We start from the raw sequence: 12658 nt of genomic DNA, 5'->3' as shown, positions 1-12658 counted from the left end.
GTGGTTCGTTGAAAGGATCTAAAAGTAAGAGAAATGTCGAGTTGAATGCCAGTTAAAATAAACTTGAATCTTGTTCATTTGTGTGAATTTAATTGACCCAAAATGATTGGGAAAACTTTTTGTTTCCTCTTTACTCGATCAAGATTGTCTGCTGAAAAATGTTGAGCATTCAAGAGCATTACAAAGACCAACTTTGATCAATTTTTTTACATAAATTGTGAATATCAGTAACAAGAATGGTTGTTGTGCTTTGAAAAATTGCAAGCCCGTAAGGTGTGTATTCACTTTGAGTATATTTTTACTGAAAGTAATTTTCATAAGAAAAACATTTTCCCTTCATTTTTATTCCCAGTCAATCCGGCTGAATATCAAACAGATGGATAACCTGAAGGTAGAAGTAAACTTTCATTTTTCATGCTGTTTATCCATCTGATTATCAATTCTTAGAAAAAGATATGAAAATGATGATTCATTGAAGGATGAAAATGTTATTAGCTTATCCAAACTTGTGTTACACCAATATTAATATTAATTGCAAGGCAAGAAAAATGATTGACAATGAAAACACTTTCAACTGTTGAGAGCAAAACATGACTGCGCTAGCTTCAGATACAACCTTTCAAATGTTTTGCCAAGTTGCCAAGTTTTTAAAAGCTTTTCAATTTGTCTAAAAGCTCAGTTTGCTATTGAAAATTGTCAAGCATTCCCACTGAGTTGATTCAGTGAAATAATCGGAAACAAAATCAACTTATTGGTTTATTTAATTTAATGTTTGGCAATTTTGATCGTTAAATATTTATGACTTTAAAATACAGAAAGTTTAAGAGGTGAATCCAGTTTGGAGTTTACAGTTCTTGGACAGAAAACGATAAAATCAGAAAGATTTTGTACTGCAGTTGATTTGAAGTGCAATTTAATGTCGCTAAAGATTTGAAGGTTTCCTATTAAATTCGTGTCAGACGATGTTCTTGGTTAGAAGACAAATTTTGCGAATATTGTTGGAATAAGAAAATATCGAAATCTCAATTATGATTGAGATCGCATTTGGATCAATCTCATTAAGGTTTAATTTTTCATCAACAATGAAATTTTAACTGAAATTGAGCTTCTATGGTTTCATTGAAAACGATATAAAACATGTGAGGACTCGATTGAAACTTGAACTGAAACTTTTTCTCCCAGAACTGTCATGAATTTGAGAACATTTCATCCATGAATATTGAATATCGCAGAAAGTATTATGACGTTTACTGAGAGGTTTCAGATCTGAATCTAGTAAATGAAATTTTAGTCAAAAGCATTCTGGAAAAGGCTGAATCTGTACAAGGTTAGACAGTAACTTGAAAATCTTTTCTGGATCATCATTCTATTCAGACGAGATTAGGATGATTCAAGTTTCATCTTCACGTTAATTGATACACATTGAGAAACGGTTGCACAATGCTAACAAGAAGATAGAAAATTTCGCGAACTTTTGTTCCAAGTTGATCACAATTACTGTGAATATGGAATAATATTGTTGAACAAAACTAAAAAAAATTCAAGTATCACTTCATTCAGTTCGTTTTGTTCATCCAACAATTTTTCATTTTCATCTATTCAATTCAATTTCATTGTGAATCAGTAAACTTTAAATATGCAATATTTGTACATCTATAATGGAAGGAAAGATGTCGATTTGAAATGTTGATCCATAATTGCTTTTGCTTATTGAACCATTTCAATTTATTCAAAGAATTTATCATTTCTCGAAATCTTTGACAAAATTTTCTCTAAATAGTTTAATAACAAAAAAGTCACTTCTCAATAAACGTAAAGATGGTTCAACCGATCAACAAGCAACGAACAAAAATGAAGCAAAAACTAAACAAATCGAAGCAAAAGAAATAGGAAAATGTCTCAACATTAACATCAGATGCTCTTAAGTCTTGGACTTTATTGCTCGAGTCAAATGTCCAATGCTTTGGGAATGCAAATCAATGGTTTCCAGCATTTGTTCTGATATGAATAAATCTTTGTTGGAATTGTATCTTTTTGTTGAGTTGATTGAACGATGTCACTAAGCATTGAGATTGCTAATGAAATTGGATTGAAAATGTAAACTATTCAAGTTGGTTAACAAAGTATTGAAAAATGAATGTTACTTCAGTTATTAGTTGAACAGGAATTTACAGTTGAAATGATAATTTAATAACTGTTTGGGTAAAAAATGTTGATGGTTAAAGGCCAACATGAAAACTGTTTGTTCAAACAAATAAAAAATGTTGACCAAACAAAAGAGAAGCAAAGAGTGGACAAACAACTGAAACACAAATAACATTAGTTTTGCATCGTTTTTACTCCAAGAAAAAAAATTCATCTTTTCTCATATTCGAAGTTGAAAGAGATTTTTAAATCTCGTTTTTCTTTCTCTTGGCTAAAGATGATTGTCTGGTTTCAACTGAATTGTCATGTTAATTTTGCTCTGATCGATACTGATGAAGGAATGAATTGAGTTGGAAAAAATATTGAAAATTGTTGGAGTTTCAAGTTGACTCGAAATAATGATTAATGATTAACACTTGTTAAGACGTTATCATTCATAAGCATTGAAGCCTTTAACATTTTATCCTTGATAAGCAATTGATAAAGTTATCCAAGTAATTCAGTTTCAAATGAATTCTCAACTTGAATTTTCACTTTCAATGGACTAAATGAAACTTTTAATGGAAACTGGGAAGTTTTTTTCAAAAGAAACTTCAATTTATTATAATCAATTTAAAGTTGAACAGGTGAAGGACAAGAAGAATGTTTTTTTGTGTTTGATTTATTTTCGTCAGTTTAACCCTTTTTTGGCACGATATTTGCTCATCAAAAGTTGATATCTTTTCATTTGAATTATCACTGCCATGATTCATGAATTTGTCATGAATAATGTCATGAGAAAATGTTTATCAAATTTGTTTCTCTTCCTTCAAAATCATTATTGTTCAATTTTGTTGCACTAAAAGAGCATGGAATGACTAGGGATGAGTTTCACCATCAAACATGATCATCATGAATGAATAAAGAGTCCATGGAAACGATTATGTTGCCCTGATTTGTGCCATGACTGAACAGAAAAAAGACAATAAGAGAAAGAAAAAATAATGAAAATTAAGGAATCAAATGACAATTATTGAATAGAAAATTGATTTATCCAAAAATAAGTTCATTTATTTACAGCAAGTTGAATCAAGTTTTCAAATCATTTCAATGCTTCAACTTTGCATTCAATCAACATTGAAAAGTTAATAAAGCACAAAATGTCTGTGGGAAGTAAAAGAAACCTTTTGATAACCCTTCTCAGATCAGATAGCAAAAACAATTTCGAGTTCGACAAGAAATGAAAGTCTTCTTGTTATTACTGAACATCCAGTCATTCGTCATAAGTGCGTCTTTCAAAACTCGTACAATAATGAGATGTTCAAGTTGGAAGTCGTTCGATTGCTAGACAAGTATCATTTACCAAAGAGTTGGAGGTTAGAGGAAAATTTTTATGCCAAAAGTAAAGACTTTGGCTCCAACTAGCAATTACCTTTGCTGTACTTGGCTTTTCAGAGTAGCTTCAACACTTGTGTTGATGTAAGGCATTTTACTTTGGATAGAAGATGTCATGTCAAGAGAATGTATTTTTTTTAATTTCTGGAAAAGTATCCATTCTCTTGACCGTCGTTTGAAGTCAGCTTGAAGCGAGCATTTTATTTTTTGAATGGAAATGTCATTTTATCGAAACAACTAACTCGACTTTATGGAAACCAGAATAGTTGATCTGTTAATTTGGAGGTAACATTTAACGATTGTTACGGTTTCGCACTGATCCAATGAAACCAGTGATTTAGTTTAGCTCTTGTTAGGTCTTGGTGACATTGAATGGTTTGTTGATCAAGTGGGCTGAATGCGATTCCCATCAGGAGATTAACCTGGCCACTTGAGACACTTCATCTTATTAAATGATATTATGTGATGATTAAAGTGGGAAACATTGAAATCTGTAAATACCTTTAGTGTTTGTCAAATAAATTTCATGAATCAAGTTGTCTTTATCAATAATGATTTAGAGGTAAAAATGGTTTTAACCAAAGGAAAACAAAATGGTTTGAGAATATTTGGTTGGCGACAAAACAAGAAAAATTGATTCTCTTCTTGATTCGCCTTTCATTGTTTTCACTTAATATTTTCACAGCAACTTTGTGTCAACTTTTCACCTTATTTGCTTTCATCTTAATCACCATCATGAGAGTGAACAAACGAAACTCTGAAAATAAGTTGAATGAATAAATAACAAAAAACAACACAACAGTTCAACTTGTTGTCATTGTTGCTAGTTAAATGTTATTATTAACCAGTCTCACGTAAATGCTATAAGCGTATAATACATTATCAGGTAACGATGATAAGCAATTCAGTGGGTTACTTATGGGTTTCTGAGTCCAACCAGGGAAGGATAACCTTTCTTCATTGGATGCTTCGATATATTTTGATATATATTAAAGAAGGAAAATGAAGGAGGAAAGAAAAGAGCAAAAGAAAAATAAGAACAAGTTGAGAATTTTCTTCTCTCCTTCTCTGCAGTTTCCCATGAAATAATTCAGTCAACCAGAAACATGATATAAATCTCTTGTTGACTACAAAGTACATCGTGATAGGAATGGTTTAGTCTGCTCAGTTGATGTCCAAAGAGGAAAACCTTCATTTCAAGTGGAATAAGATGAATAAAGAATGTTGAAGATGAGGAAGAAAAAGCAAGATGATGATGAGAATGGGAATGAAAGTGAATGAAAATCCAGTGGAGAAACAAGTAAGCAGAATAAGTTGAGGTCTTTAAGATTGGAATAGCCCTTCAACATTTAAGATTGAAAATAACGAAAAGACTTTTTTCTCTTCGAACTTTTTTTTTCTCTTTTCTCCTTTTTTTTCGCCATTCACCTTCATCTTTTGTTTCAAGATGAAGTGAGAAGCAAGTTTCTGGTCAACAAGCTGAAAGATATTCAACACTTAAGGCAAAGGTGAATATTGAATGATGACTGGGATTCACTCCCAGTTGGACTCGAGTAATACATTGACTTGAATCAAACTTTTCCATGAACCAGAATCTCAACTTTATTCATTTATCTTTCAATTCTATTATTTGCTATTCTTTCTGTTTCTCATCAAAAAATAGGTAAACATTATCATCATCATGTTACTGTTAATGATGTTTATAACGATAATCATGATAATCAGTTGAGGGTTGAACCCAAGAAAAGTGATCAAAAATTTGGTCTCGAATTTCAATGTTTGGACAAGTTTGGTTTTCCTTTTTTGTTTCCTTTCCTTTTCATGTTCATGTTTATTTCATGGTGTTCATTAACAATGAGAAATGATAATTTGTGATTCTGGTTTGGGAATCAATCTTGTGACATTGAAAAGTTCAATCCATTGGATTGTGAGATGAAAAATGAAATTGTTATCAACAACAAAACAAGGAAATGTTTTTGCTTCTTCTGTAACCAACAAAAGTAAAAGGACAAAACTGTCAAATAAATAAGTTTTGTTTTCTCGTTTCTTCAAAATTCCATCAACTTATGATAAATGATTGTAAATCAGGATGAAGAGCTTTTCTGACAGTAATTTTATTTCATTAATCATTGACCAATTGTTATCACATTCAATACAAACAATGAAACTGTTTTACCATTTAACTTTAATTCGCAACTTGGAAGTTTGTCCAGAGAACAAAATGTTCAACTTTAACAAAATAAAACATTACCTTTTTTGATAAATTACTTTTGGTTCAAAAGTTCAACCAAAATATTGATTCAAGAATGAATCCAACTTTTTGTCAGACTGAAGAAAAGTGTAAAATTTTCTGTCAAAATTACTTCTGATCAAATGATATCGACAATAAATTCAATGTAAAGAAAGGTTCACTTCGTTGAAATTGTCTGCCAATTTGTTAGCAATACTTGGCTAGACAAAGTCAAATAGATGCCCAATGATCATGAAATTGCGATGAATTTATTCGATGGTTAATAAACTTTCGTAGACTTAGGTGAATGTAAATAGTTAACCCAAGTATTATACAAAAGTCAAATTCTGGGAAATGTTGGCCTCATGGTCATTGTCTGAAGTTGTGCTTTAGATGCATTCAAGTTTCTATCGATTTATTGTCACATTAATGCAAAATATAATAACTCGACAATGTTTGAACTTTAAGTGGAAGCTTAATCGTTAAACATTAATTGAACTCAAAAGTGGTTAAACTCGATAAATCTTTAAACCTCATGAAACCGACTCCACTTATGTGAAACTCAATTAGATTAATATCAGCACATTTTACTTGCACTTGAAAACGTTTATTGGAAAATGTTGTCCTGACCTTTGAAAAGCTTAGTTGGATTTTTAATGAAAGTTGATAAGCTGAAGAAAGTTTGATTGAATTGTTTGGTTTATGAGTTTTTTGACTCATCGTTCACAGACTAGAATCTTGACAATTGTACAACTATAGTTGCTCAGTTTCTCAAGTGATGGGAAGAAGAGAGGAAAATGAAAAACCTCATCAACTACGAAATTTAAGAGTCTTATGAACATTTACGAAGAAATTTTTCACAGCTGGTAAACTGGTTATTGATTGGATCGAAGCAAGGTTCCTTTATCAGCTTTTGTTTCTTCATCTGGTTCCATTGTAAACAAAAAAAAGTCAAAACTCTGGTTCGAGGAATGCTATTAAAGAATGAAAAAATTCTTGGAATCAATGTTGATAAAGAGACATTTTCTGTCATGGAAATCATCAATTTACTTGATAATTGAATCATCTGACATGAGTTACTGAGAATTAATCTGTTACAAGTTACAAATTAAAATCTTGAAGCAAGAGAATCAGAGAGAATCAGAGAGAAGGAAAAAAATCTAAAAGTTCCATCCTCTCAATGAACACGATTATTGCATGTTCATCTTGTTGAAGGCAGCTTTTACAATCTCATCAATTATTACCATGGTATTGATAACGAGTAAATTGCCAGATTAAAAGTATGTTTACTTTAGCCGTGATGCTTAAGCTTCCTAAAACAACTATTAATATTTATTTTGGATTTACTTGAATGCTAAGTAAAATGGAATGTTCATTGAGATTAAATCAATTTTTACATCAATCTTTCAGTAACTATCATGCAACTCAACCCTTTTAAAGTTCAAGGTCATTCACTTGTTCGACCTTTATCCTGTACTTTTGAAATAGCCGCTTACGACTCAGCAACATGATAACCTCAATTAGCTTCCATTGCCAGTGCGATTAGTTTTTATCATCTCGTGATGGATTGGCGCTCAGCCTTTGACAGGAAGTTTTGTTCATTATGTTGAATAATCTTCCATGAACAATAAAAACATTCCTGTCTTTTACATAATTTCATGAGAAACTATTTCATACAATTCTGTAAAAATAATCCTTTGTATCGATCTTTGGAAATCGCGATATTCACTTATATAATGTCACGGTTCTACTAGCACCGATCATTGAGTTAGCTTTAGTTAAAGATCTGTGCATCAACTCAGGAAAAGGAAAATCTGTTAAAAAATCGATTTCAAGAGAAAAATTTTCTGAATATTTGTGGGATTCGAATGCGGAATATTTTCGCTAATCTTTAATATCAACTCAAATTGGTCAAGTCAACATTATATTTCTTTCATTTTATCATTTTTGTACATTTAACAGTTAAGGTTACTATCGAACCAGTAGTTATCCAAAATATAATGAAACGTAAATTGAATCTAAAGTTGACATATTTCGTTGACGAAATCTGCGAAACTAGAAAATGACAAAAAGTGTCCTAATAGTTAGAACTAATCTTTTCAAGGTCCTGAAACTTCGCATCCTGAATATTGTCCATTTGGAAATACTTTGGTCTCATAATTTCGCATTAACATTCATTTCGTTAATGAAAAAGAAAATCGCATTTTTCTCTCGAGATGAAATATTGGCCAATGTTGTGCACTTATTGGATTGTTGGTTTAGTTGGTTCTCTTCTGTACTTCATCGTTCTCATCACGATAATAATAATGTGAAAAGTGTAATCAAAATATTGATGGCGATGAAAAGAGATGAGAAAACAATGTTATTTTAATGAGGTAAAATATGAAAATGAATAGAAGGGAAAAAATGTCAAGAGTATTCTTGATATAATATTATGAAAAAACTCATTGAAGCAACTTGGTTAACAGATAAATCATCTTGTGACTCGTTTCATGTTTAATACCATTCTGTGTATTAACATTCTTGCGAGGTAATTTTTTGTTGTTATTTCTTGAGCATTGTTGTTGAATATAATAATAATATCCATGATACACTCTTTGAATACTCTTTCTCATTACTCTACATCCCTTCGTCTACTTTCCACTCCTCACTCCCTCCTTTTATCCTCCCTCTCTCATCTTAATTTTTTTGCTTCTTCTGAATCATTCTTCATCTTTATCCAATGAATGATGAAAAATAGTAACCATAGTAAAGAAAATTTAGTGTATATTCTTTTGAATACAAGAGAAGAATTGATAATGGAAAATCAATTTCAAACAAATGATTCTTTTCGTTGGTTTGAAAGAAGAAGAAGAGGAAAAAAGAAAAGTATTAGAACTTTTTTTTTCCTTCTTCTCTTCCATAAGAATGTTTCGTTGCAACGAAATATTTAAATATAATGTTGAACAACAACAGTAATAATAATAAGAATGAAGAGCAATATTCATATTCACTATAGACAGTTTCAGTATTAGGTAAAGGATGATATTAATAATATAAAATATGATGATGAATAATTGACAGTGATATTTATCATTTTTTTCATTCAACATTTTATAATAAATGTGAGTATTTTTGGATACTCTTATAGCATTCTTTCATTACATTAAGTATCTTTGGATAAATGTTGGTATAATTTGATAATGGATGAAATGGGAAAAGCTTTTCTTCTCACAGATTATGTTGTTTCAATGTTTCAAATGATGAATAACTTTTATTTACTATCTTTTTTTATCTCTTCATTGGTCAGTATCAATAAAGTTATTCATTTTCAATGATTAAGGGAATGAAAGTTGAAGCAGAGTATGAAATGTTCTGAAACAATTTTTGCTGGCTTCAGATCAGAATTTTATAAAAAATTTTCTTTCTAATTAGTCGATGAGTTAATTATTTCTATATTATTCATTATGTTCACTAATATGGGTTAAGGAAAAACATGTATGATTAATCTTTAGGATTAAACCATTAGGCTTGAGTTTCAAGTGTTTTGTTTGTTAATAATGAATAATCCTAATTATTTTTGATTCATTCATTAACCACTTATTAACAAAATTATTAACATGAGTGCATATCTTTATTAACGAATAGCCCAAAATTTCATCGATATAAGTTTATTTCTGCAAAGTATCAAAATCAGCTGATATGAAGATATCGTGCTCGATGCCCTTTCCGATTTGGAAGAAACTGTAGCTTCTCCGAGAAGGCTGGTGATTTTGCACGACAAACTTTTTTTAAAGTGAAAAAATTTGGACAATCTGAAAATGACCTTCAGAAGTCGTTTGGAGGTCGACTAAACTGACGACAATCTTCTTTGATAAATTGAATTGAAATGTTTGTTTGAGCTGATTTCGCGAGTTTTTGGATTGATATTTCACGATTGAAATTGAATTACATCAATTGATAATTAAAAAAGTTGAATCGGAAAGACTACTGGAAAGAAGCAGCAATTAACTTATTGACTAACCCCTAGTTTGTTTTAAGTTTTTTAGCTTTCCTTTAAATAGCCTGAAAATAAAAACGGAAATAAGTAGTTATATAATGTCCGGGTCTGGACCATCTTGTCCGCTTTGGAATAAATTTTTTGCTCAACTTTTTGTCCAGACACGGACAACTTTTTGATGATTATTTCATCAATTTTCTAATTGTTTTCTTGGCCTCTTCTGGACCTTTTAATCATTATGGATGAAGTAAGGGAGCGCGGGAAACAAAAAGCGTGGGAAAACTTGAGTTGAGCAAATGAAACCCTTTATTTTAAACGAAGAAATTTTTAAAAATGATTACAATTAATGTATCAATGTTATTTTATCAAATTTTGGATACAATTTTTTAACAAATTTAAGCCCTCTACATCTTTCTTCCACTATATCTGATGGCACTTGTGTCAACCTTTTTAACTCTTTGAGAGCGTAATCGGCAAAAGAAAGATCGGCATTACTTTTGATGCTTAACATTTTCTTTAGGACCATATTTTATTTCCAAACACTTTCTTTTTTTTGCTTTCTTTATTAAATTCTCTCATTAGTTCTTTTATTTCTTTCTTGTACAGGAGGACTTCTTTACGGCCATTATCCTCAACACCGATCCTCAATCCTCAGTACATTTTAAACCGTTAATATGAGTTGAATTTAAAAGTGTACATGTTTTATTGGTTGGTGAGAAAAGAAATTATTTCCTCTTCTCGCAGAAACAACAATTCTGTTGAAATCATTATATTGTCTTGTTGATCTTTCTCAGTTCAGCAGTCAAATCTATACATTTCATTGACGACTCTGAGAATAAGTTCGATGGAATCTGAAAACTTTCAAAAACAAATCCTTTGCTCTCAAAAAATGAACATTTTCAAACATTTGCTTTACTTTTCTTTGATCGACCTCTGCATCTTTCAATGTCTTTATTGGCAAGTAAGATGGTTTTTATTGCTGGATAATTTTATTTTATTTTTTGCTGTTGTTGATCAATAGGGAAAGAAACGTTTTTACATCAAGATAATTTTGATTACTAAGCTCAAGGCAATATTGTTTTATGGGTAGTTGTTTGAGAAGGAGGAAAATGTGAAATAAGTTGAGAACTCTGAAGCCTTTAGTAAATACTTTTTTCTATCTGATCTCTTTTTTTGGATCTGCAATTTTTCCTCTTTGTTTTTTAGCCTTTTCTTCATCACCATTCAACTCTTTTGTACTTTATTATCCAGAATAACTATCATCATCATCCTTCTTCCTACGTGCCAAAAAAACAAATGTATTACATTCTGATCCGGCAGCCTGATCCATCATTCATTTTACATTATATTTCTTTTTATTCTGATGTGTTACTTTGCTATTGACTTTTTTCCTGATCACACAGCAAATCAAATCATTTCATATTCTTGGCCTCTTTACTCTTTGCTTCTGAACGTTGTTCATTGGTGATAAATGATGATACTCAGGAGGGATAAATGAATCGTTAACATTTATTCAAGCTAAATAACCAGAAAATTAAAATCTTGTTTTTCTTTTTGAATCAAAAGGAAGCGCCATTTTTTAATCATTATAATCAAAACTTACGCTTGAAATGTCACTTCACTTGCACTTCAAGTTAGCAAAATCTGAATATCGGAGAGCGGAAAAGCGAAATGAAGATTTTATTCAACTTGTCTCAGGTGTCTCGGGTGTTAGATAATTCGCCTTACAACACTTCTTGCGAATACTGTGGCTCAAAAGTGGCTATTTCAATGATTGAATCTACTTTACTTTTTTCTTCACTTTCATAAACGTTCTGAAGAGTTCTTTCTCCCTGACAACAATTCATGTTGGAAATCGTAAGAAATGCTATCGATAAGCAATGGTAAGCAAATTCGAGCAAAAAATTTTTGCTTCATTGTAAAGTGGTGTAAAACAGGCAGAGTTATGAACTGGAAGGAATGTTATGAAAAGAAGGGAAAATGCTGTAATGAGTAAGTCGACTAAACAGCGAGTAGTACAGGTCATTGAGGATGTTGAAAGCCAGGAAGTCGAAAAATATGATGTGATAAGTTTGTTATAACAAAAATTCTTAAATCAAATAGTTACCAGCCCTTGCCTGTCCTTTGTTGTGCAAAAGTTATCAGCTGTGTTAAAAACAAAGCTAAGGGGTTTTCGTTCTCTTAACGTTCGGCCAAAATTTTAATTTTCGTTCAACTTATAAGCTATGCTTGATCTCACTCGAATCAACCAATGACCTTAAGTGATCCTGAACTTTAAAACAACAGTCCTTCGATTCTCAAAAGCATCCAATTCAAATATCAGTAACATAGCATTTTTGGTGCGAGAAATATTGAAAAAAATGACAAGTAAAAGAGGCTGAATAGCCAAGCAAATTCAATCATTAACATTAGATTCATGGGAATTGTCAATTCTCCATATTATCAAGTTCGATCATTTAAAATGTAATTTCAGTGAAAAGAATAGATCTTTGCTGACCTTAATCGAAGGGAAAACACTTTTTCCTGGAAAAGGATTGAAACATTTCAAATAACTTTTAGTTCAAACTTGACAAACCTTGAAACAACATTAAGATGAAACTTGTACTTTGGCTTGAAATTTCTGTTCACGTTCAAAAGTAATTCATTTAAAAGCGATTATTTTTTCTCGGCTAAAAATTTTTCCTCGATTATTTGTATTAACTTGTTTTGAAATGAAAAGCGCATTAAACCTTTAATACAACAACATACACAAGTTGATAATCTTCAGCCATTACAATTTATTATCGTTTCAGCATTATCATGTTGCTTCACTTGCAACAATAACGAGGGAAAAGTTAATTAATAAAATAATGTTCAACAATTCTGGTTTAACATCATTTAAAAAAACCATTAACAAAAGATTCTATTCACTAAATATTTGTAATAGTTTA

This window comes from Tetranychus urticae, chromosome 1 (assembly GCF_039701765.1).
Source record: "Tetranychus urticae isolate SD_2017Ah chromosome 1, NJAU_TeUrti_SD_1.0, whole genome shotgun sequence".
Lineage (NCBI taxonomy): Eukaryota > Metazoa > Arthropoda > Arachnida > Trombidiformes > Tetranychidae > Tetranychus > Tetranychus urticae.
Note: the sequence above shows the minus strand (reverse complement) of the source record.